This window comes from Oenanthe melanoleuca, chromosome Z, assembly GCF_029582105.1.
Source record: "Oenanthe melanoleuca isolate GR-GAL-2019-014 chromosome Z, OMel1.0, whole genome shotgun sequence".
NCBI classification, from domain to species: Eukaryota; Metazoa; Chordata; class Aves; order Passeriformes; family Muscicapidae; genus Oenanthe; species Oenanthe melanoleuca.
In genome coordinates, this window is record NC_079362.1 from 12,830,516 (window position 1) to 12,856,753 (window position 26,238).

At 36.7% G+C, this 26,238-nt stretch overlaps 1 protein-coding gene across 30 annotated transcripts in view; it reads left to right on the forward strand.

Moving 5' to 3' along the window:
• PAM (peptidylglycine alpha-amidating monooxygenase) overlaps positions 1–26,238 on the forward strand; it is a 144,292-nt gene that overhangs the window by 11,790 nt on the left and 106,264 nt on the right. For 3 of the 30 annotated variants that reach the window (XM_056513580.1, XM_056513570.1, XM_056513579.1), the window contains exon 2: positions 25,085–25,216. The exons of the other annotated variants lie outside the window; for them this stretch is intronic. The gene's annotated coding sequence lies outside the window, so the exon portion shown is untranslated. The remainder of the gene's footprint in view (positions 1–25,084; positions 25,217–26,238) is intronic. 30 annotated transcript variants of the gene reach the window in all.

Genomic DNA, 26,238 nt, shown 5'->3' on the forward strand with positions numbered 1-26,238 from the left:
GGAGGATCTGTATCAACTTTTCTCACAGTGATAGCAGGAACCCCAGAGGAATATTTTCCTCCCTATTTTCTTGAAGACTTTTCTTGCCATTGAGTCATACACAGTGTTATATTCATGTACTTAAGCTAACTTCACTTTTGCCAGAAAAGACAAGTAGGAACCCAGCTGTAACAGCAAAGTATAACAAGTTTCTACATTCTTCTGTTCCCTGTCTCTCCAAGTGATTAATTGTAATTAGTTTATTTATTAGGTATAGGGATGAGACCCTGTGAAATGCGGAGACCTCAGGCCTATAAGCATTAGAACCATCACCCACTCGCAGATATGAATTCTCCAGTGTACTGCCAACACAATATAAGGTTTGTTAACTTTCTATGAGATCTCACCACCCATTTCACCTTTGTGGGGAAGACCCACAGTTAATTGATACAGGATTTGTATATGAGCTACCAAATTGAGATAGGGAATACTTCTGGTATTTCCTACTGAACAGCAAAACAGTAGGTATACTCAGTCTGTCCACTGTCCTGATATGTTTTGTGATCTACTTTTATATTTTCCTTGTTTATGTATTTTTTTTCACAAAAAAAACATTGCTTTCTGTCAATTTTGTATTTGGGTATTCCAGACTGAAGTAAAACTTACAGCCGTTCCTTTTCTGTAACTGTTTTCTGTTGTAGAGGATACATCTACAAGAGTATTCACAATATATCTTCTTCTGACAGGAAAGTAGGGATGTATCTTTCATGATAGCCATCTGCATGCAGCACAGGTTGGCATGGGGCACATTGGCAGATACACCCTTTGCTTGTGACAAATGAAGAAAAATAAAAAACTTGTACCTGCTTTTAGATATCCATTACTGTTTTTATGTGGTCTTCAAAAGACATCTCTGATTTGGAGGTATTCTATGTCTGATACTTGGCCTTTTATTTCTAAGGATGTATGAGGATGATGGAGATAGAGAATTCCATCCTGCATTGTATGTATTACTAGATCAATTTGTGTACTTTAGTTTCTATCATGATATGTATCAGTGGAAATTGTGGGCATATGTAGTGAATTTGTGATAATTCATTCCTTCCACTTGCCTTATCGGCTTTTGAATCTAATCAGATTAGAAACAAAATTACATACTTAGTCTCTTTTATTTTTTTGATAAGCAGCAAAGCTAGCAATGTGTTGCAGAGGTAATATTTTTTTGGCCACCTAAAAAAGTCTTACCAACACCTTGGATATACTTCTACTGTTGCCATAGCCATGTGGGTCTTGTGTGTGCACTCTAGAAATTATTAGTTTTGATACTGTTGTGTTTCTTTACCATCTTTTTGCCTACTGAAAAATGTATTTCATAGTTAGCTACTGTACCAAGAAGTTGTCTGTTCAGTTAATTACTTGTGACTATTTCTTGCAGTATCTGCTGGATCAGAAATTAACTATAAACATGAAGCAATTTATTTTGGAAAACTTGCTTTGATCTGGCATAGTTTCTCTCAAGTGTCTGTGCTTAGTCTCACAGCACTGCTTGATCATGGGAGAGAATCTTTAATCTGTGGGAATGTTCTCTTCTTGGGTCTTCCTCAAGAGGTTTTACTAAGGTTTGTCCCTGTCCTGTTCCTGCTGCTTAGGAGTAAATAATTAGCTTCCAGCACCAGTTCTTTCACTTTTTACACAATGAAGTAGTAGAAAATTTGCTAGTATTCTTAGTGGATTCATTATATGAATGTTTTACTCCCTTTTGCAACCTTAAGCTTCAGGAAGAGGAGTAAAACATTAACTTTTTTTTTGTTACTTCCCTCTAAGTGTCTTAAAATAAATAAACTGTAACTAGTCTTCGTAACTAATCTTTGATTATAACTTCATAGTTTAAAGGACCATTTCTTTGTACTGCTGTCGATGCAGAACTTGAGAGCTGTACACACTTCAAGATGAGCCTGTAATTGTAGAGCTGGAGTGCACTGTAGTTGGGAGATCTGCTGGCATGTTATGAGCAGCTATGTTATCCAGATTGTGTGAGCTTTCTGTAAGTTGATATAGGATTTAAATGAGTATCAGCGCTTTAAATGAAGCATGGCTCTTGGGAACTGTGTCACTCATTCTCTAAGTTCTGTTTAAAATGTATTTTACTACAGTAGTTAAACCTTCATATTCTACTTAAAGATTTAGGTTTTTGCTATTTATTGCATATTTCAGAGTAGTTGCCTCACTAGCTAGTTTTGCTGTTATTACACATTTTCCTGTCTCCCTCACACTTCTTGGTTTGATTTGTTTTCCAAATAGTCTTGCTCTAGATCCAGAACTCTGACTAGGTAGGAAATGGATCTCAGAGGCTTGGAATAGTATCTCCCTTCTGTTTAGGGAAGTAAATTTTTATTGCTTCCTTTATTGCCATCTCTGATACATAAATTGCATAAAATGAAACTTGGAAAAAAATATATTACCAGTGTGAGCAGCACTGGTCTTAGAGCTCTCAGATAAGGTGAAATAAAACCTGAGCTTAGTGTAACAACAGTAACAAAATGCTCTCAAGCCAATATGGTTTCTTTGAAAATCTGCATGGGGGGACTTTTCCAGTTGCCACATCATACCCCCAAGAGAGAGGAATGATTGCATTATGATGATACCTCATGTGAACTGCTAGTGTTCTGTAGTATCAACTGTTAGAGCCTAACGCTGATAACCTAACAGTGATAACCAAGAGCAGTTGACCTTGGCCAAGCATGTTCCCTTGATTTGACTAGTTTTGGAAGATGTAACACCTAGGGCCTTAACTTGCAAACAGAAAGAATTAAGGTTTTAATTAATGTCAAAGCCAGCTGTATTTGTTTGCATAAGTCCAGTTTCCTATCTTCTTTGGGTCATATGAAGGTTTTGCTGCTACAAATAGTGTTCTCAATACTTAGTTACCCTATTCTGTATAAACTCTTCTCTTGAGATTCTGTTCTGTCTATTTATTTAGTGGATATTTGTACACAATACGTTTACAAACTAGACTGTAAATAAGTCTTCTTAGATTTGAGTGCTTTTTGAAGAATTTGTATTCACTGAAATATGATCTGAAAGTTTTTCAGGGTTCATGTTTCTTGGTATGTTGGCAGTTTCGGGTATAAGATACCATCTGTAGTTACTAAGATTTGTTGGTAATCTTGACAAATACATGAGCCAGTAAAAGGGGTAGCCTTGGATTAAAGTTACTTTTGTCACTGTTATTTACTGCCCCTATTGCTCCAGGTTCCTATCCTTCCTGTTGGCTCTTACCTGGGCTTTTATTCTCTTATTCTTGTTCTGTTTCTTTGTTTAACTAGTATAAATTTTTTTTTTCTTAAACCAATTTCTTAAAAGCAGAAAGACTTTCAATGCAGACCATATTTTTCTCTGAGTTGTTACCATTAATTTCTCTCTCCCTTGTTCTAGTCAGACTTGAAGTTTGTGAATTTTTTCTCTACAATAGCAAAGAAGCTGGGAGAGGGAGGAAAGTAAAGGAAAGATAACTTTATTCCTTATTGCTTTTATTTCAGATACCTGGATCTGACTTTATCTTGTCAAAACCTTTTATGTTAGTGAGGAGAAGGAGTGCTATTTTGACAATACTCCCCACAAGTATTAGAATGTTAGAGCTATTACTCTTGGTACTTTCTTGATTCCTTTTATTTTTTCTGTCAGTCACATTTATAATAGTTGTTTATTAAAATAGAATATTACTGAAGTATAATCTTGAAGTATAATGTGTTTCCCACATTTCTGAGAGTATTTTTTTTATTTCTAGGTTTCATTTTTTGGTGATTTTAAAAGCAACTCTCAGCTTTCTTAGTTATGTTTTCAAAATACACATTAAAAAGAGGGTTTTTTTCCCAGTTTTTGGCTTCTGAATTGGTCAGGTTTTCTCTAGGTTTTGGGTTTTTGTATTTCTGTTTTTTAATAGTTCATGCTTTTTGTTGCTTCCTCTAAATTTTATTTACTTCTGTCATGTGGTGGTTTTTTTCTTGAGAAATGACTTGGGGGAATCAATATGGACTTATTGTTTCATTGAATTCAGAAGGCCACTGTTGAATATGGCACCTGAACTTCTGAATTTGTGTTACTAGATTTTTTTCAGGAGCAAATATTTTCAAATAATGGAATGCATTTTCTAATAGTGTATAATAGTCATTCTGTTGGTCGGTGCTAAGTACCTGTACATTCACCACAGGACTCAGTCTTAGAGTTATTGCGATCATCATTAAGCAATAAATCTTTTCATTGGTTGATGTCCAAATCATGAAGATCAGCATTTGTGTCTTATTTCGTCTTTTCATCCCTGTCAATACAACTTGACCTACTTACAACTTGCAGTCGTTTGCTTAAGAAGAGTTTCTGAGTTATTGTATGTATGTATACATTATTTGAATATATGATCACTTTTAAATTATAATAGCATATATTTACTTATTGGTAATAAACTGATGCTTAGACCAGGTGCTTTTTAATAAGCATTATATCTGCTTATTACTTCAAATAGAAGTTGTGGATGGTTTGGGTATTTATTTTGTTTTTAATGAATGGATAGTAGTTGTCAAGGGCAGTTATCACTTGCTGGCAGTGTTCTGCACTGCAGTTGAAATTTCTAGTCCCTAGTTGAGACTAGACTGGCATAGTCATATCTAAAAGTGACTTGGTGTCACGGTGTGACTTGGGTTTGCCAACCTTAATATATTTAATTTCTTTTAGAGATGGGACCCAGGAGTAGAGACAAGGCAGGCTTAAAACTTAGAAAGGTACAAGAAGAAATTTATTAATAACACAAAAAATATTCAGAATTAGATCCCTAGATTGTTTCCTCCTCCCCTTCATTCAAACATTTCTTACCAACAAACATACAGAGAGCACTTCAGTCAGTGATACATTCAAATAATCAGTTCAGTTTACTTAAGAGAGAAAAGTCCCTTTTTGGTTATGGCTTAGGGGGCGTCTTCACCTTCACAATCCACATCCACCCGGGAAAAAATATTGCAGATTATGACTCCCCCCATTCTGTCACAGTCCTTTCAGAGCTGTGCAATGGGTTATGTTACACACATGGGGTATTACTTTTAAAGGCAGGCTGCTGAAAAAACAAGATTCTCTTCATCTCCTTCACTACCAAATGTCTCTGTCTTTATTCCAGTCCCAGGACAGAGAGAGCCTCATTCTCCGAAGCAAAAAGTCATCTCTTTCTCTATTAAATGTCTCTGTTAACATTTCAGTCCCAGAACAGAGAGCTATATTTCTCCAAGGCAAAAATAAGGTTCTTCTTCTCAAGCACCCAAAACCTCCCCAAGTATATTTCACAGTTTAAAGGAATTTTAGTAAAGTCACAATCCCCTTAGCCCACAAAAAAGATTTTCAGCTACTTATCAGTTCGCATCTTTTCAATCTCTTCCCACCAGGAACTTTATCTTCATTGCGCTGACTTTTGAAGTCTCCAGGCTTTGTTTCTTCCCATTCAGGAGAGCTTAGAAAAATCGAGGATCTTATCCAGGCATAAAGAAGTTGCAATTGTATCCAGATCGTGAAGAAACAGCAGGGGCAGCTGGAGGCCTCTTCTCTCAGAATGCGGAGGGGAGGGGGAAAGAGAGAGCCTTTGGTGGCTCCCCAATCCCCCCTGCTCGGCCATGCCACGTGGAGAGGGGAGCTCCGGGCCACGCGGGGCCATGCGGTCAGGGAGGGGGGCCGGACCATGTGGCCGGGCCGGGCCCCCAGCAGAGCCAGGGTGCCGAGCTGGGACCCCTTCCGCAAAGCCAGGGCGCCAGGCCGGAGCCCCAAGCTGGGGACCACCACCCCCGGAGACTGGAAGCCGAAAGAGGGCCAGCAAACCTGATCCGCTGTGATTTGTGAAAGCGAAATAACTTTTCATTGGTTTCCCGAGCTGTCCATCACCAAATCAGCTCTCTGATTGGTGCCAGCAGCCCACAGGGGAAGCTCCCAGAGACGGGAGGGCCCCTCCCACTTCCCAGCTTCAGGGGGCCTGCTCTGAGGTGAATCCACCCCTCCCCCCAAGCACGTGAAACCAACACACTTGACTTGTTTCACAAGTGCGTTACTCCTTTGGTGAAATCCAAGTCTAAACAGTTGTGTCAATCACTTACTGAGTATGGCCTGTTTATTTGAAAATCTTCATGGGCTATGATATGAGTTGGCCTTGGCTGGCCTAGCCAGGTCCCCACTCAGCTGTTCTTTCACTCTCCCTCCTCAACAGAATGAGCTTAGAAAGCAGAGGTAGAACAGCTCCAGGTAAAGACTGGGAGACCACTCATCAGTTATCATCATGAGCAAAGAGATTGACTTGAGGAGAATTAATTTGATTTCTTGCCAATTGAAAATACAGAAGAATGGGCTCCTAGTGTGCTGCAGCTTCCTTTGGGGCATCTCTGCTGCTTTGCCATGGGGTCTTTTATGGGTTGCAAGGTTGGTATCTGCTTCAGTGTTGAGCTTTTCAGGGGCTGCAGGCTCTGCTGCTTGAGGCACCTCCTCTTCATTGTCCCATGTGTCTGCAGGGTTGTCCCTCACTTGTGATTTTCACACTCTGATGCACAACATTCTCACATTTCATAACTGTACTTCTCCAGATGTACCACCCTCCTGGCTGGGGGGCTTAGTTCCCTGCTCTGGTTGTGTGTTAGCATGTGTTTTTGGCACATTCTCTCCTCACAAAAGTCACCCTACAGGCACCTCACTGCTCATACTTGTGCATGTAAACCACATAAAATCATCAATGAAAAATCAAAACTTGATATTTAAGATAATATGAATAATTCTGAGGATTCTTGTTTTGTGTGTGTAGTCCTATGGGACAAGATACATAGAATTAGTTAACGTTTTCTCATTGTGTTTGCACATATATCTTTTCTAGTTCAAAATACCTAGTGACAGGTAAAATAAGTATTAGTTTTCTTTACAGAATCACAGAACAGTCAAGGTTGGCAGGGACCTCTGGAGCTCACACCTTGCTCAAGCAGGATCACCTAAAGGAGGTTGCCCTGAACCTTGTCCAGATGGATTTTGAATATTTCCAGAGTTAGACTCTCTACCATCTCACTGGGCTCCTCCTCACTCTCACAGATAATTCCCTTGGTCCTTGTACACCTTTCCAAATTGCCATGATTGATCAAAGATTATGAAGAGTAGTGGTCATGGGTGCATCCCATCAGGACCCATGGACTTATGTATGTCCAGATGGCTTAAGTATTCCTTGACATGATCAAGAGTGTGTCTTCCTTGCTCTAGACTTCCTCTGGGATGTGATAATTTAGTTTAGTATGACATTTAGACACTTAGTAGTTTAGATTTAGTATGACATTTCCTCTAATTTTCTAGGTTATAAGGAGACCAAAAGATTGGTTCAAGTAAGGTTCCTTATATGCCCCTACATGCATAGAAAGTATTTCATGCAGTAATTCAATGGAGTTGGTTTATTTCAGTGGTGGTGATTGCTGCTTTTGACAGTCTGAGGTCTTGCTCTGGGTTAGCTTTTGTCTAATATATGAGAGAGAACAGCTGCAGTCATCTGTCTGCCTTGAAGCACTGTTTTCTGTGTCAGTTTAGTGTTTATGTATAAGCAAAGAATATGCTTTTGATCAAATTGTGATATTTCAGCCAAGATTTATATGTAGGTTGTGTTGCTGTATCTAAAAGATAACTAATATACTAGAAGGATCTTTTAATAGATTTACATGCAGATAAGCACAAAGGTGATTTGTTTGAAGGTCAGTTAAAGTCCTGCTTCTCTTAGCATCTAGCTCTTTCTTTCCAATATACTATAAAGAAAATATCTTCTCTGCTTCTGTTTACTTTTTTTTCCCTGCACACTGACAAAGCAAGCTCCATTTAGACATCAAAAGCAATTTTCTATGTTTCTGACTCCATCAAGAATTTATCAATTTTCATTCTTTATACCTACATTGGTTTATTATACATGGGGCAAAGAAGTCAGTAACAAAAGCATGATGGCATTGGCTCTGTTTTTTTGTATCTATGGTTCTGGTTTATATGTGAAAACTTATTTGAGAAAATACTATAGCTTTGTGTTGCTCTTGATTGCAGAGATCATTACCATAACTTTCATTTCACTATCCACGGTACAAATCCTTTATTATTTTAATTGACTAAATCAAGAGTGTCTGTTGTCTTGTAATAAGTTTCACCATTTTCAGTCATCTTAAAATAAAAATAAAGCTTTCGCCATGAACTATTTGCTCATCTATAGGACCAGAATAAAAAAATAACCAGGAGTTGCTCTTTTCGCTGTGAAGTCAGTCTCATTTGAGGTAAACTAGTAAATGTGCCCTGCTCAGCTTGCCTACAAGCACAATTTTTAGATGATGCAAAGTTAGTATTTACTTTGAAATGTTTGCTTGAAATACAGAAATGTAAAATGAAATGAGATTTGAACAGTAAAGACAGCAGTCTTGGCAAGTGCCTCATTTTTTGCTCTCAAATGGTAATGTGTACTATTCTACCCCTGAAAATTTAAGAGGACATCTTATATTTGCACTTAAAAATGCCTCTTGTGTGCACTGAGAGTCCTTTTAAAGAAATGTATCAGAGTTACAAGAAGTCTTGTTTTCTACAAAAACACCTGCTTGTGTAGTTCAGGGATCCATCTTACAAAGACTTATTGCATGTGGGCATTGCGGTTCAGTGTAATGTATAGACCTTAATCTCCAGAGCTATACTTGAAGTGTAGAAAAGACCTACAGAGCAATTAGATTTTTCCAAACACAAACATATCAGTGCAGGTGCCTAGGTACAATTTGTTAATACTTTACACTGTATCTATTTTAGAAGTGAAGTCCTGTCTCTTTCTGGTGTTCATTTTTGTAGGTTATCCCTCAGTTTTACATAAGGCAAATTTGCCCATTTGCCATAAAGGACGTGTTCTTTAAAGAGTTAATTAAAGGGATGCATAGACTAGAAAAACAGGATGTATACCAGACCTTTAAGTGGAAGAGGTTTGTGTGGCTGAGACAGACAAGGTGGCCTAGTTGTACTGCTGCTTTGCTCCCCACCCCCTGCCTTTCCTTGAAGAGCTTGATGATGGTGGTGGTCGTTCCAGAAGTTTGTGGACAGTGGTCCCCTCCTCCAGCATTGCAGGATCAGAAAACATGTTTGTTGTGAATATATGTGCAGGAATAAACAATGTCTGTAAAAAGGAAGTTGTGGTAGCATTCTGCTATTAATGCTGTTTTTGTGAAAGCCTTCTAGGACTGCCCAATCCAAATGTTTGAAGTGGAACTGGTGCTAAGAAAGAGCTAGATTTGCAGAGACTTGATAGTAGAACTATAAGAAGTAATTAAATTAATTTTCTGTATATAATTTCTGTATATTATTGTATATTTCTATATATTTATAATGCACAATTCTGTATTATTTATGTGTGTTTGTTTGCTCCATGATATGACCAAGTTCAGGAGCCAATCCTATATAGTAAGGAGTTGCTGCTGGAGAGTATTTTGCCTCCTTTTTGCCACTGATGTTGATTGTGATAAGAGCTGTACCTCTGTTTTGGCAATATGCCACTATAGAAAATTTAAGAAATCTCTCCCATTTAGTTGCAGGTATACATATATGAAATAAAACACAATCTCCTAATCCAAAATATTTTCTAATTTAAATTGGTATTCCTTATCCCTTACATTCCATCATACTAATAGTATGGGTTTTTATGTATAATACCAATGTAGTGTTTCCTGGTTTGACATATAATAATCTAATTATTTTATTATTATTATTTTTAGCAATATTTCAATCATTAGGTAAATGTTCATTGCTGTGTAAGCTGGTATCTCTTGCAGCTTGTTCTATACCTACCTGTTGAGCAGGTATGCAGTTACTGCCTTAAAGGGCATATGCCCAGATTTCGATGTGGAGGGGAGATTTTATAGAAATTCATAGAATTGTTTAGTGGTTTGGGTTGGAAGAACCTTAAGGATCATCTTGGGTGAACTCCTGTGCAATGGATTACATGCTACTAGGCTAAGTTGCACAGAGCCTTATCCAACCTGGCCTGGAACACTTCCAGGGACTGGGCATCCACGCTGCCTCTGGACAACCTGTGCCAGTGCCTCACCACCTTCATATCTTATCTAAATATTATTATACGTTATCTAAACATAATCCATTTCAGTTTAAACCTATCTCCCCTTGTACTAACAGTACATGTCCTAAAAAATCTCTCTCCAGTTTTTTTGTAAACCCCTTTTAGGTACAGAAAGATGCCATAAGGTCTCCCTGTAGCCTTCCCTGCTCCAGACTGAAAAGTTCATACTGAGCTCTCTCAGCTTGGCTTCAGAGAAGAGATGCTCCAGTCCTCAGAATACCTTCTTGGGTAGAAGAAGAGATTTGTGGAAGAGTCCCAGGAAATGGAGTGAAATCTCTCTTAATAAAAGCAGGACTTCAGAATATGCTGTTGTGATTGCTTGAGCTACTGTCTGATTCTTTTTATTGCTGTAGAAATGAGAATCTTGAATGATTGTGAAGTGTTAGTATAATAGTCCTAGAAGTTTAATCATAAGAAGAAACCATTACATGTGGCCTCAGAAATGATATCAGGATGGTTCTTCTACATGCCATTGCATTGTTATTTGCAGTCCTATTCTGAGCTAACATCCAAAGCTTGTACCTGTTTGCAGACGTACAGAAATAAAATTACTTCTTACTGTGGGGTTTTTTTTTTTTCCCTCTTGAAACTAGACTTTATTCAGCTCAAAGAAAAACTGTCATCTGATATGTTTAATATGCCTCCATCTACCTTGATATCTTGCCTAAATTGGCTGTTTTTCTGTAGCAATTGCAAGACGGATGTTGTATATACAGACCCTGACAGTATTAGCATTCCATTCTAAATTAAGTTACTGTTCAAGAACTGGATAAGGAAGCCTTTTCTTTTTATTTAGTTTTTAAAGCAATCAAGTGAGTTCACTAGAGATTAACAGGAAGTTGTGGCATTGGCCCAGAGAAATACACCAACCTGAGATTCTAGTTGGAAAACACTGAGGCAGTCATTTAGTCTCTAAATGAAAACAACTGAGGTGTTGGATTTACTTGATTCATTTGTTATTACATCCTCTGAGAGAATGTTAGTAGATCTGCAGCTACTGTCTGATCCTTCCCTTCCCAAAACAGGACTGAGATTGTGGGCAATATATTTTGGAAAAATGTCACTTTAAAGGCTCAGTGTGTCATGTAGCAATTAAAAATAATGTGTGTTTTCATTTTATTCTTTGTAACTATATTTTCCACTCAATAATCAGAAGTCTAGTGCATCAGTTTTAAAACAAGCTCTTATATTTGGCTTCAGGCTGATGTGGATTTTTCCTTTTTTTTTTTCCTTTTTTTTTTTTCTTCCTTTTTTTTTTTTTTCCTTCTTTTTTTTCCCTTTTTTTTTTTTTTTTTTTTTTTTCCTTTTTTTCCTTTTTTTCCCCTTTTTTTAAGCTTTTAACTTGGAAATTGAGCTGGTAAGCACCTTTGCATCTCGTATACCTTGGATTTAGAAGTAGTTTCACTGTTCATTCTGCTCTGGCTCTTTTAATTTTTGGGCTTCCTAAGAGGCACTACCTTGCTTGTAACACCAGAGTTGGAGAGAACAGAGAGAGCAGAAGTCTTCTGCTTTTGTTGAACTAAGGTTTTCAGCTGCTCTTTTTCTCTGTATTTATGCATGGGTGAGTGCTGTTAGTGTCCATTGGAGACACAATACTGGTCTCGACAGAGTATCAACATTGTTAAGGCTTCCTGCATTGCTGCAGATAGCCAGAACTTAACTGAGTTTTAACTTCGTGATAAAGGCAAGTCTCCAGCTGTTTTTCACTTCTCTCTCTGTCTTTTCCCTGAAGTGTGCGGTAGTACATACAGGTACTGGGGTGGAGGGCATATACTATGTTCCTTAGATCAATGGTTTTGAAACCATGTGTGTTTGCAGAAAATTTCCTATGAAAAGCAGCATGTGTGTGAATCATGTGAGGGAATTTGCATTTGTGCTTGAAAAGGGGGACATGAAATATGCTATTTTTAAAATAAGGGTGCGAAATTTGGTTGGCAAGACCAAATGACCAAATGACGTCTTGTCATGAAGGTGGTTGGCCTAGTAGTGTTCTTAACCTACCAGTGGATGATCAGAACTTTCAACCTGTGGAAAGAATAACTTCTTCACAAGGGTTTGATTAATGCTAGAATTGAAACAATGACACTGATTAAAAAATTTGTTCATGGTGGCCCTTCTAGATTCTCCAAACTGGGGGAATCCCAACTAACTCTGTAATTCTGATTGGATTGTTAGTCACGTGGTTATTCTTCAGTTTTGAGAAAGCAAATAAATGTTTGTGAGCTATTTGTAAGCAAAATTAAGAGATAGTAGTCCAGTTTTCTGGAAAAAGCCAAAATCATCTTATTCAGTTATCCTTGGGCCATATCATGTCACTGCTGGTATTATTTCTGGAGTTTTATCCTTCTTAAGTGATCTACTGACTAATAGTCATTGAAATTGAAAGAGACATGACCAGGATAAACACCTTGTTTCATCACAGCATGTTAGTTTATATTGCTTTAGTATTAGCTGAACTTTAGGTTTTGTTGTAAACACTGTTTTATCCCCTGGTGCAGAAGAACATTCTACACTAAACCTCTGCTGTGAGTTACGTGAAGAAGGTAGTATCTCAATGTGATGGTGTCAATGTATGCAAATAGAGAAAACAGAAATGCTTATAAAATTGCTACCTGACAGTATTACTTCTTGACCTGTGACTCTGGACAGATCTTGCAGATGTCAGAAAACTTCAATAGTGAGTTCAAGCTATGACATTTGTAATTTAAAAAGTCGCATCACAATTAATAGAATCAGGATTTAGTGCGGTTTTTTTTTTTCTTCACAGTACCACACTCACTGCCTCTGTGGCAAACTTCATTTCTTTCTGAGCCAATGTAAACCTAGTAGTACAAGCCCCAGGAAGTTATTAAAGCAATTAAAGGCTTCTCTCTCAGCACATTGCATGGTTACCATAGTATCCTTTGCCTTGAAGTCTTTACTGATGATGTCAGTATGCATAAAGGGGCTGTTCACAGCATTTACATGAAGATTTTTCAGCCCTCACTGAAGATTATATGCACCTCTCCATACATTCTGTTATCCAGTGTTATTTTAGTAATTCATGAGACTGGAAAGGTAAGTAATTTTTGCTTCATACTGAATAATTTGTGTCTGTCCTCACACTGAAGTTTCAGTGTTGCCTTTTTTTTTTTTCTGTTGCATTGTTCACTAAATGTATAAAGTAGGTTTTAGGTGAACCAATTGCATAGATTTGTATAATTTAAATGTAATGACAAATCTAGGTAATTTTCATAATTATAAAAAAAAAGGTAAAGTAAAAATCCCTGAAGTAAAAAAATTGACTTATTAAATAGTTAGAGGGTTTTTACCAGTTAAAATTTACAGAGTTTATTTTTAATCATAAGAAGATCACCCAAATTATGGGAGTATTACCTGAGAAAAAAATATTCACTTTTTAGAAAATTATTATTAAATCAAAAACCCCGCAATTAACACCCATCTCATATTTAAAAAGGGCTTTGATGTTGCAGGAAATTCTACATTAAGGTGGTATGTATTGTACAAATCCACCAATATACCTCTTTTTTTCCCTCCCATGCATATACAGTATGCAGATTACTTTTCTTAACCTGTACCTGTTTTCTGTTTTTTTGATCATAACATTCATTGGCTTATTTAGACACCTCCGTCTCTTTTGAGGAAAAGGTTCCTCTATTGACATTTCTTAAGCAAAAAGCTTAGTACACACTGACTCATGTGACAGTTTTTAATGCTATTAATTGCAATAGATATAGTGCATTAGAAGAATGGGAAGGAGAGTCTAGTGACAATACCGTGCCTTTTGAGTATCTTTAATTCCTTCTGGACTGAAGATTTTTTGCTTTCTAGTATAAAGATATATGTGATCTGTTTTTCTCTCTCTCTTGATGCCTAGCTATTATTTTGGATATTAATATAAAAGAATAATATTTTTGATAAAATGAAGAATTCAACTCCCCTTTCCGATTCTCATATCTATTAACTTTGATATGTTACACTTAAAGTCTGTTATGTATTTAATGCAGTTTTTAATTGTTCACAGTGTCTTCCTTTATGGCTTTAGGAATTGTGCATCTTTTCTGTTTTAGCTTAGGAGATTAAACTAGGTGATTTTTGCTCATTCTTTTTTGTTTGCTTGGTTTTTTGTTCAACATTTTTTGTTTGATTGATTTTCAGTTTGGCATGTTAGACACAAACAGCTGGTATGCAATGCATGTGTTTCTTTAATGAGTGTCTGTTGAATGACATAATAGTAGTTGGGAGCTTCATGTTTATTGATGCATTTGATTTGTTTTTCCTCCCATCAAGTCTTTTGACTTTGTGTTCAAATTTCACATTTAAACAGTTTATTACACAAACAGGGTTTCTGTTTGTTTTTCCACTATAATCTTGTTAGGTCATTTATAGGGGTGCATATTTGGGTGCACTCTTGAGATTGTCCATTATAATGGTGTATTAATCATTGCTATGTTTTCTCCATTCTCAGCAGAAAATAAGCAGGATTTCAGGAGGACTGAGGGGAAAGGGTAAGGACTACTTTAAAAAAAGAAATGTGCTTTTTTCAAATAACACTGTAATAATGACCTACAGAAGGACATCACAGAATTAGAGTGAGTTTTAAAAAGATGAAGATGGAAAGATAGTTACCTTAAACACAGGCTGAAGGAAAAGTTCTTGAGGGAAGAAGACTTGAACAGGATAAATTGGGAATTCTTTCAGTTTATATTATCTAACAAGAGAAGAGATTAAAACATTATCTAAGGTAATGCTAACAGTTTTTGAGGATGTTGATTCAATGCTGAAAAGAGTAATCTTGCTCTCCTGATGCTCTTCTCTCCCTACAGGAGTCATGGGGTGGGTTTGTTTAGTGGGTTGATCCAATATAAACTAGTCTGTAGCAAAGGAAAGAGCTTTTCTATCAACTGGCAAAATGAACCTATTACCCTGGAATCTGTGGACTCACAAAGTCTGTCACAGGAGAGAAAACTGATTTAATTACCCCGCAGAGCATTAGCTCTGAAAATATTCTGCCCTATCAACTTAGCCATAAGCACAGCTGTACCCTAAAATCATGGTGTGATTTTATGGAATTTAAAATCTCCCTGTCCAATACAACTGTGAGAAAAAAATAGCTGGCTGGCACATGGGATTTAGTGGTCAGTTTCTGTATATTTTCCCTGATATTTAGGGAAGTTACTATTCAGATAGAAATCCTAGATAAATTTCTGGCCTTGTTTGAACAAGGAGATTGAATTCAAGACCTGACACTAGGAATGTGCTGGTTTTAAATTAGGATGCCCCCCGCTCTACCTCCGTCCTTGACCCATGGCTGGTCATGTGTACAATTATAGATATGTTTTGTGTGCATGGTGAGTTTATATGCTTAACCTCACCATGATTGGATGTGGCTACTGAGGCCACCTTGCCTTTCTCGGTCTGCATGATCTGGCCAGATTTTCTTCCAGCACAAAACTTTAAGCAGTTTATCTTTAAAGCATGCAGCTTGTCTTTGTTTGCATGGAAGTTAATTATAATGGAGGAAATGCATAGTCTTTCAGAATCAATAAAATTTACTCCTATCTCTTTTGTCATTATTTGTACACATGCATATGGAATGGGGCAATAAAGGCTCTGTGGTTTGCCTGGTATTTCAGTCAATAGGAGAAAAAATGTGCCCTAGCCTTATGAGAATTTGCTTACAGAAAATTACCTAATATTTTCGTTCTGACAAAATGTAATTACTAGTAGATAAGCACTCATGTATTTCTGTAAGATTGGCTAATTCAATTAGCGTTGTTAAAAATGTAGAAAAATCCATAAGCAGCTATGCAACAGCTGTCTTTCTTGTCTTCTTTCCCCCCACCCCGCCCCACACCACGTTCTTCCAAAAATCATGCTTCAGCTGCACCCCTGAGATACAGGGTTTCTCCACTATAGCTGCATGAAAATGAAGAGCAATCTCTAGAATTTTTTTGTAACTGTTTTTTTCCTAAGTGCTTTTCTTTTGTCTAGAACCATAGGCACATGTTTGTTTAAATTTGTGTAATAATAATAATAAGAAGAAGAAGAAGAAGAAGAAGAAGAATAAGAATAAGAATAATAAAACAGGTGGAACTGGCAGATAAAAAGAACTGACATTCTCCTGAGTGGATTTCCAAAGATCAAGGCTTTTATAAATTTTCCGTTTTTCCATTCCATATTGACTAGTAAATAGCGTATTGATTTACAAAATTATATTCTTCAGTTCTAAAATTATTGCCTTCTGGTGTTGGGAACATTGTCACATCCTGTTAATACGATTATTTTGTAGTGGTAGGCGGCTTAGATGATCTCTTAAGAAGAAAAAACTATAAAGGTAAATAAACAAAAATAATAGTGTGCTAAGAAAACATTTTAGCATACTTTAGCGCTTGTGTTAGTCTGAATTGTCTGGTTTATCTCTGTTTATGTACATGTTTATGCCATGTTTATGTACAACTTCTAATTCTGGAGAATTTTTTGAAAACCAAGAGAACCCCTTGACAGTATTCGGTATATCCGAATACTGGTGAGGGAAATGGGACTTCACTGATACTTTTTTTCTCAGACTTTCATTTTGAGCTTCTTCATTTGTACATGCAAACCTGTATAGGTTCTGTTGTGTCTTTTGAATCCTCCTATTCCATACCCTCCAAATATTAGGGGTTTTCTTTAATGTTATGTTGGGCTTTTTCCCTGAGTAAAGGTAAAAACTTTGAAGTCGCGCGATTGTTTTGCCTTCTTATTTTCAATCATTTGAGTGTGAAACTTAAGAATAGAAGCAGTGTGGTGCATCTAGAATAGGCATTAATTTATGATTCAATGGTCTTGATCTTAAGTTACATTATGTATTACCTGAGAGAGGCTGTAGATGAGGATTTGTCTTGTTGATTTTTTTAACAGTGCTATTTTTATATTATTTTATATTCACTAGAGTTGGTATTGAAGTAAATTACTTCAGTTGGAAGTGCTGCTGGAATCTTGGTTTATACAAGATAAAACAACTTGTATCTACTTAAGTGAAAGCTGCGCATTATACTGGGCGTGAATCTCATTTTCACTTTTCTGGATGTTGATTTGTAATCTTTTTATGGTGGGAAAGGGTGAGAGTCAAAAGTTAGCTTTAATTCTAGAACTTAAGCCAATCCATCTGGATTTCTACAGGAATGAAAGTCTTGCACTTTCTTGCAAGGTTTCCATGTATGACTTCCATTAATTACTGAGACAGTTTAGAAGTGTTTGTCTTGTTTTAGAGCCGAGTGGTAGAACTAGGCTGGTGAATCTTATTACTTTATGTTATTTAAGGAGTCTTTTACTAACTTTCGTCCTTAAAATACATTTGAAGGAAGCTTTTTTGTGTGAGAGGCACAGTGGGTCCATAACTTGTGAAGAAAAGTCAGACTGCTACAAGAAAACAGAACTGTTACAACCACTGTTCTATTTCTAGGGCGTTTTTTAAAAGTATTATTTGTTTGTTTTTCCTTTAACTAAAAAATTAACATAATTCGAAGATTGTAGTTTATTCCATGTGGAAGAAAGGAGCACGTTCTTCAGAAAAGTACTGTAGAACTGCAGTGTTGCCACATTCAGGTGTTTAAAAAGGTCTATACAGTCCATCAGAAGGAATGTTACGATACAAATTTCCTTGAGTTTTTCCTAGAAAATCTAGATTAAATCTGAACCCACTGCAAAGTACTCCACTTAGTAGTATGTCATCCCTCCCTTTCCTTTTTAAAGATACGTACTTGGAAATGGGAATGCCTCGGGAGCTCCCTGGCTGACAACTCTTTGAGTTTAGCCTAACTTCCAGCTTAAGTATTCACTGCTGTAGACTTTTTGGATAACTGTTCAGTGAATGACAAAACTAGTGTGGAGTGCTTTCTCTTAGGCTTTTTCCCCATCCTGGGCCATGTAGGTGAATTCACAAAAGAATCCTGAAACAATTAATCAGTTTGTCTGAGTGTGAGTTAGTTCAGTTTTGCAAAACTGCTAAAAACAGTAGCTATTTTCTCTTCTAAATTGGCCAGATTCTTAAGGAACAATGGCTTTTTTTATATAGAAGGCTGATTTTGTTTCTTTTCTGTGAGGGTCATCTGGCATCCTCAAAGAAAATCAACAGCTAAGCATGCCATCCATTCTATTAAAGACACAAAAAGGAGAAAAGCACTTGGTCCCTAACTTGTGATTTTAGGAAATCTTGGGAAGAGGACTGTCTGGTTTCATTTGTGTTTGTGTCAAATAGCAAATTATGCATCCTGGGACATAAGCGATGTAAGGCCATTATTTTTGAAGCAGTAAAAGAAGCTGTTGTAACCTGTTTCTGTTATTCTAAGAATGATACATCCAAGATACTTAGCAATTTCTTTTGTTTGAGAAAAACTTGAGTTTGTTTTAATGTTTTTGTTTGGTTTTTTTTTAAAATTCATCAGCCTAAAAAAAAAATCACAAAACAATTCTGTTCTTGAGAGCTAATGAGGCTTATAAATATATTCTTTTCAATTAGAAGTAAGTATGAAAGTGTATATTTTATTTTACTTACTGGTTACAGTAACTCACCCATTAATAGAAGTTATCTTGTAAAAACTGTGAGTTGTAAGTATTGTATTTCTGTTTGTAACTAGAATGAGATAGCGTAATTGAGAAATACTCCACCTGACAGTCAACTCTAGGGTAAGGTTTTTGAAGTGTCTCATTTAATTATGGTGTGTACTTTCTGTGGTGAGTTTTATTGAGGGCAGCATGACTTTGCAAGAATTGATGTGATGATTTGTTCCAAGCAGTGCTCTGGTATGGGTGGGCTTGATTTTAGTTGTTGATGTGGTTACAAGAGGCCTTGCATGAATTTGTGCATTGGTTCCAAATCTGTAGTCAATTAGTGACTGCCTTGTATCATGGAAGCACTAGGAACAGAATTCCACATAAATTAGTCTCTTATGATATATCTAAATTATATACAGGGTACACGTGATACCCATATTCATAGGGAAGTATACAAAGAGTTTCTGTAAGTGTTTCATGCTCTGCATCCTTGGTGTTCTTTAGGAACGATTTTCTAGTATCAGTTTTTTCTTGGCCTACTTATGTGTCAGAGCTCTAATATGTGTTCTTTACTCTTGAAGTGTGATTGAATATGGTACAATTCTTTGTTATGTTTAGCAGATGTAGGTTACATTTTTTATCTTTCACTATTTCATCAGGTTTATGTGCAACAGAGTATGAGATTCTTCATTGTTAATGTATCCTTAAAAGCCTTATTGGTGAATTTTAGAGAAGAATGCTCCAAAAAGGAAGATAAATACCCAAGTATCATATTATTTTTTGTACTTGACTGTAAACTATTAGCTTTTATCTTTACTTTATGAATGAATGAGAGTTTAAGAAGGCATTTTCAATATCCACTTTTACAGAAAACTATTTTTTTTTCAGGAAGCTGTTACATTTTATCAATATTTCAATATTTTAACCATTTCCTCTGTAAACTTTACACCATGGCTAGCATGGACAGCTTCCTCTAGTTACAAGATTTTTTATCTTTTAATGTTACATAATTGTGGAGCCATTGAGGTATAGTGGACAGTTTTGCTATAGTAATTAAAACAGATGAAGCTTGTAGGTGAAGTATATCTGAGTGGCAATCACTATTACTCGGTGATGAGCATGACCTAACAACCAACCAGCTAAAAAACTCTTCAGTGAAGTCAGCTAGCTGCTAGAAAGATGAAGATATGTCTGTTATCTTGGAGGTCCCTACATAGACAAGCATTTCATTTCTGGTATGGGATGTACAAGAGGGTATGGGGAAAAATACATGATTTCTCACTTTTAATATGAATAGTTACACCTGTCAGTGAAACACATTTTTGAGAATGTTCTAGTAAGATTGTTTCGAACAAGACAACAACTTGACCTTTTCTGATTATATTTAAAAGTTGTTTTTGCATCTCTTGTTTAAATAGGTAAACTTTTGTATTTAGCTGGCAGATTTGCATTATAAACCTACTTTTTTTCAAAAGCAAGTTGTCAGATTTTAATTTGTCAATTTCTTTTATGGGCACTATTATTTATGTTCTGATTCTTAGTTTGTGCAACATGGACTGACAAAACTGGAGATTTTTGATTTCCCACTGATTTCCCACTGTATTTGCTAATGGATCTTTAGGATTACTCTGCTGGTTAAAATCAACCACTGCTCAGGCAGGAAAGCAAACTTCAGATACATGCTGCATCTATTTTCATGCAGCATCTTGGAAGGGCAGTTGTAACTGATTTTTTTTGCTTAACTGTCTTAAACTGGATGGTAGGAAATCACATAGTGCAAATAGGCTTCACTGTCAATCTGTTTTTTGCAGCACATCAGCAGTAGCTGCTAAAGCCTCCTGGAAAGCTGTCAGGCATTCTGTTTGGTACTGTCAGTGTCATGATGAAGGAGAGCAGTACTGGCTTTTGTTCATGTGGTGCTAAATATAGCTTGTTTTAACACAGCTTTATTTTTTGATGATGTTTGTCACTTTTTTGTCATTCTCCAAAAGTAGAACAGTGATCATCAAATTCAATCAGCCCTCTCTGATTTCTAAATAACTTAAAGAAAGTTAAAGTGTTTTTCTTTGTGGTTTAATGCTAAATCAGATTTAATTCTTTTTAGTCAAAGTATAGTGTCAAGACTGATAAATGATTGAGGTGTTTTGTAATCTGATACAAAACACTTGTGAAAGTAGAGGACAAGTAATGAGAGATTGTATAGACTTGCCTGCTTTGAGAAGGGGATGAAAATCTGAACATATGGGGAAAGCAACGTATTGTGTTGGAATAAGTTCTACCTGTTTTTACTAGAAAATGCTTGCTGCGTACTCTGTTCCTGTCTTCCCTTTTAAAAACTTTAATGGTAATTTCATATAAAGTATTAAAATCTATTAAAAGTGTTTGACAGCAAATTTGGGATGGCTCAGTGACTAGCCATGAAGTTTTGGATAAAGTCCTTGTGTGGTGAGCATGTGAAAAGGAAATGAAGATCACCTTCCATCAGTTGTATTAAAATACCTGAAGGGTTCATGCAACTAAACAGCATTAGGGGTTTTTTCCTGTATCACTTTTATGCTGCCTCCATGCTCTTCCTCACACAGCCATTCTCCTTCACCTCTGTAAAGTTTACCTGTGTATGGAGCTGTCTCCTTATTTGAGTGCCTTTAAAAGAATCATGGAGCCTGAGTGAGGAATAAAGGAGTCTGCGGTGTTTCTGAGCCATCTCATAGTACTGACACTGATGTCTGCTGCTTCAAAATTGCTTCTTTTTATTTGTTCCAGGTAGTTAGCTATCCTTCATCAGATTGCCTGTAGGAAACAAAAGTTATGTGACACATAGTGGGATTTTATTGATGTATTATGTACAGTTACAGTGCTAATAGATAAAGCCTTTATCTATGATGGAAATCTCATGCAACTACAGTGCAAATGTGCAGCTCAGGCTCCTGGCATCCTGACACAGCTTGTCTAGCAGTGCTTGGGGAATCTGTGTGTCTTCTGCTGTGCAGTCACACAAAAAACTTTCACTCCTGTGTTTCAACAACCTGTTATTTCAGGTTGCTTATGCAGAGGAGGCAAACTGCATACAGCCCTAAGCTGGGAGTTGGACTTCTAGGTGTGCTATGATGGCTCTCTATGACTACCTAAAAGCAGGTTGTAATCAGGTGCCTGTCAGGCTTTTCTCCCAAGTAATAAGTGATAGGACAAGAGGAAATAATCTAATGAAGTGTGTGGTTAATTTCTACATCATGTGGTAGATGTGGGATCTTTACCCATGATACACCACACAATTTCTTCCTTGAAGTGTTTAGCTAGAAATAGCATTTACTCACTATTCCTGCTCTTTGATTTCCTCACATACACCGTGACTTAAAGTAAATTATTAGATAGCCATAAAAAGGTGATTGTAAAAGTGTGTTATTAAAGGAAGTGCTTACTATGAGTAAGGCATGAGTAGCTGTTAGAGTAATCCAGCTTTGAGGAGAGAAAATTGACATTGAGTTTTCAAGCCTTATTTTTAGAAGAATGCATGTGTCTAAAATCCATACTCTTATTTTAGAGTATTTTAACAAACTGTTGGCTAACAGTTTGCAATGTCCTAATCATTGGATACGAAGTGCAATGTAGACCATGAAGTTTCAGTGGTGAAGTCTCCCCCCACAAAATCCCGGTTTCCAACTTCCTCTCTAGTAACTTCCCCTCAAGCATCTCTGGCGTGTATTTGTATTTCATCATCACAGAGCAGTTCCAATTTTCTTTTTCTTACCTTAAAACATCCAAATTTAAGTTTGCTGTGGCATTAGTGAGTCTTTTAATCAGAAGACAAGAATGCTGACCCTCAATACCCGTATTGCTGTGCCTGCCACCCTTTTCAGCAGGCATGTTGTGAGCAAGCCCTGGCACTTCCATGGATTGCCGTATCAGATTGTGTCTTTGTATAAAGAGAGACGTCCCTACAAAAAATTTTGCTGAGCAGATAATTTGAAAGGCAGCCTGAAAGACTGGTTTCTCATCTGGATTTTTGTGACAGTAAGTTTCCATGGGTTTTGCTTAAAAACCAGAAGAAACAATTTTGCTTGTGATGCAATTTATAAAATATAACAGCTTTACAGAAGCTACCCAAACCCTACAAGAAATCTGCTTGAGTAAGAGACCTATTAATATGATCCCTTCCTGCTGCTAAAGTCTGATTCAAAAGTTGGAGGTCTACTTCTGGAGGATAAAAAGACAGAAATCCAATATTTGAGTCATTGAGGCTGTCACCTTTGATAAGAGCAAACAGCCATGTTTGGAAAAGAGTTGCACCTCACCAGACCTACAGCCCTATCTTGTGGTTTGAAGGTACCCCTTGAATAAAAAAAAAGGGAAAGAAAGCATAGGATGTGATTTGGACCTGAGAAAAAGACAAATATCTTCTTGCTCCTGTGAAGATTCTGCTATATAAATTGTGCCCTTGTTTCTAACATTTAAAGTGTCTTGATTGTAGCTGAAAAATGCTGTGATGATTATATTGTTCAATGCAGAATTACTGTCCTTTTTTGTCATTTGGTCATCTGGCTTCCATCTTTGACTTCAGCCTTGATCTTCACCTTCCTGTGCCATGTTCTTTAGTAGCTTGATTTCAAGCCTGAATTGCTGGAAGGCAGTTTAGGTGAAAACAATGGATTTATGGTGTATTTATGGAACTTACACATTTAATTTGAGAATTAGGGCAGGTAAGCTCCAAAGAGAGAAAAACATTTTGCAAAATTCTGTACTGTTTTGTTTTTTTTTTGTTTTTTTTTTTCCCCTGTAGAAATGCATGGTTTTGACCCAGAAAGAAGAACATTTAGGAAAACAAAATAATGTCTTTAAAATTTACGGAGTAATAGAACATATGAAAAAACTGTCCAAAGTATTCCGTCCAAAAGTCCTATTCAAAATATTGTCTACTATTTCTATATAGTGTGACTTTTATATTTTCTTTGCTCAACCCACACCCCTCATCCCCTGGTAGATTTCACCTTATGTCAGAAAAATCAGTCTTGTTGAGTGGGGAACTGGGAATGGAGGATTTGGGCCTTCTTGCTAAAGAAACCGATTATGTGATCTAGGAGGAGCTAAAATGCTACTTTGACAAGTTATTGCATGCAAGTAGGTGAGCGGGTGTTGTATTTAGAAAAACTTCTAATAAACACTGTAATACATAGGAAATCTTTAAATCAACTGTTCTTACGTTATCAAAAAAATCATTGATATACCCTAAATAAGCATTAGTGTGTTATTTAAAAAGTGTTTCCTTTTACTAGTCTAAAACTTCAAATTTTTTTACAGGTTTGTAAAGTTCACTAATGTGGAAAGTTTGTAGTTGAACTAGACAAAATATGAACATATAAATGAGTTTTTTCACAAATCTGACTTTGGACAGTCTCGTGTCTAGCTTGTAGACATTTCATGCTACTGCATTATGGAGAAACATTAAAATTTATTCTTAATATTAATTAAGTGACAATTTTGTACACATTTTTGTTAGCAAAGTAGTTTTCTTAGCTTGCACTTGAACTCATGCAGAATAGTTTTTTTAATGAGAATTTGATTGTTAAAATTAAAACAAAAGAGTCTATGTTATACTACAAATTAAAAGCATTGCCACATTTTCTTGCAAACATACCTGTGTGCTTATGAGTTGGTGGTTATGTAGTTTGGCTTATAACCAAGTTTCCAATTTGTGTGCTCATGGATGAGTCTTTTCACGAATGTTGTGACTGAGTTAATGATATTAGACTTGCACTTATGTGAACAAATTCCATCTCTTCTGACAGGCTGTATTTTTAAGAGTATTCATGATTCAATATAATGATTGCCTTGGAGAATCTGGCATAAAAGTATTGGGACTCTTTCTGAAACTTGGCTTGCTGATATTTTGCAGAGATCTGGATTCTTTCCACGTGCTGTTTTAGTTTGAATAGCTGACTATTGATTTTGCACACTTCCTTTCTCAGATAAATTAAAATCTTGCTCCAAAACTTCACCTTATCTATGAGTAAGAAATATTTGTGTCATGCATCATATTTTTTGTTTTTGTATGTCAAAGAGATGAGTCCATGGGCTTGCACTAGCTATGATATCCTTTCATAATTCGTGATAATGATTTTACTTTCATTGTTTTAAAAGGCATGCTGTTGCCCTTAATCTTGATAAGATTTGTTCCTGTCCTCTTCTGACAAGCCCACAATCATGGTGGATTTCATTGCTTCTTCTGTAGAAGAAGTGCTATTTTTTCCCCTATTTTGGGTAGGACTGAATGTTATTGGCCGAGTAATAATAAGCTTTTTGTTACTTCTTACAGAATTTGTTGGAGTAGCAAAATAATGTGACACAGGGTACAATAAACAATTTTAAAAATCTGAGACTCAAGGTGGGTATTTTGGGCTTTTATTTTAATCATTGCTTTTCTTGCAACAATCACAGAATATCAGGTTGGAAGGGGACCTTAAGGATCATTTGATCCAGCCTTCCTCACAAAAGCATGGTCCAGTCAAGGTAACCTTGTCCAGATGGATCTTAAGAGTCCAACACTGGGAAAGCCACCACCTCCCAGGGGTGATTATTTCAAGGGATGATCTCATTATGACAAATGTTCCTTTGCTGTCCAACGGAATCTTCCTAGGAGTAATTTATATCCATTACTCCTTGTCTTTTCCTTGTGATTCCTTGTGAAAGGGTAGTCTCCTCTTTTGTAGCCCCCAGTGATAACTCCCACAAACATTCTTTTCTCAAGGCTGAACAAGCCTGGTCCCTGTTTGTCAGCCCTGGTCTCTGTGGTTGTTTCCCAGGGCTGTTTAAATCCCCTGCAGATGCTCCTGCACTTCCCCACCCTGCTGGGTGAGCAATGTGGGAGGTGTTCTGAGGGCTTCCCATTGTCCTGTTCCAGCAAAGGCCAATCTTTGAAGAAACACCTCTTTCTCCGTGGGATGTTTTTATGGTTTGTCTGTTCATATGTTATTGTTAAATAAGGAATTGAATACTGTTAAGCAAAAAGCAAAAAATTGGTCCTGTAAGTATAGCTTTCTCTCTTTACTACTTGATTTCTATATTCCCTTAGTGATAAAGGACAGTCATGTATGTCCAGTTAGAAGAGTGGGCTGTTATGGGGGAAGGTGGAATAGAGAAATGAAGGTGCATCACAAAAATTCACTGCAGCCTCTAAGCTGCTTTGTCTAGGTTGCTTTTAGCTCTGTTCCATAATATATAATCTCTAAATAGAATAATATTAGGGGGAAAGGTTTTTTAGTTGGCCTGTAGTTAAAATGATGTTTGAAAGGCTTCTTCCTGTGATGTTCAGCCTTGTTGTTGTTGTCTGTGAAACTGCCCCATCCCCTCCTCCAATAGTGAGTCGATTCCTAATAAATTCTGTATTTCTAATTACTTCCTGACTCACTTTGTTCCTTTGTAGGAGGTATTACTTAACAAACACTTCCTAGAGAATTATACTGCCATGCTGGCATGCACAAGGTGCTTAAAAGACGTACTTTTTAATTGATGCCTTTTCAGCTAATCAAAATAATCACTTGACGGATAGAATAGCACAGGAGAGAGATTGCATTCTGAAGCAAAAGGCAAAA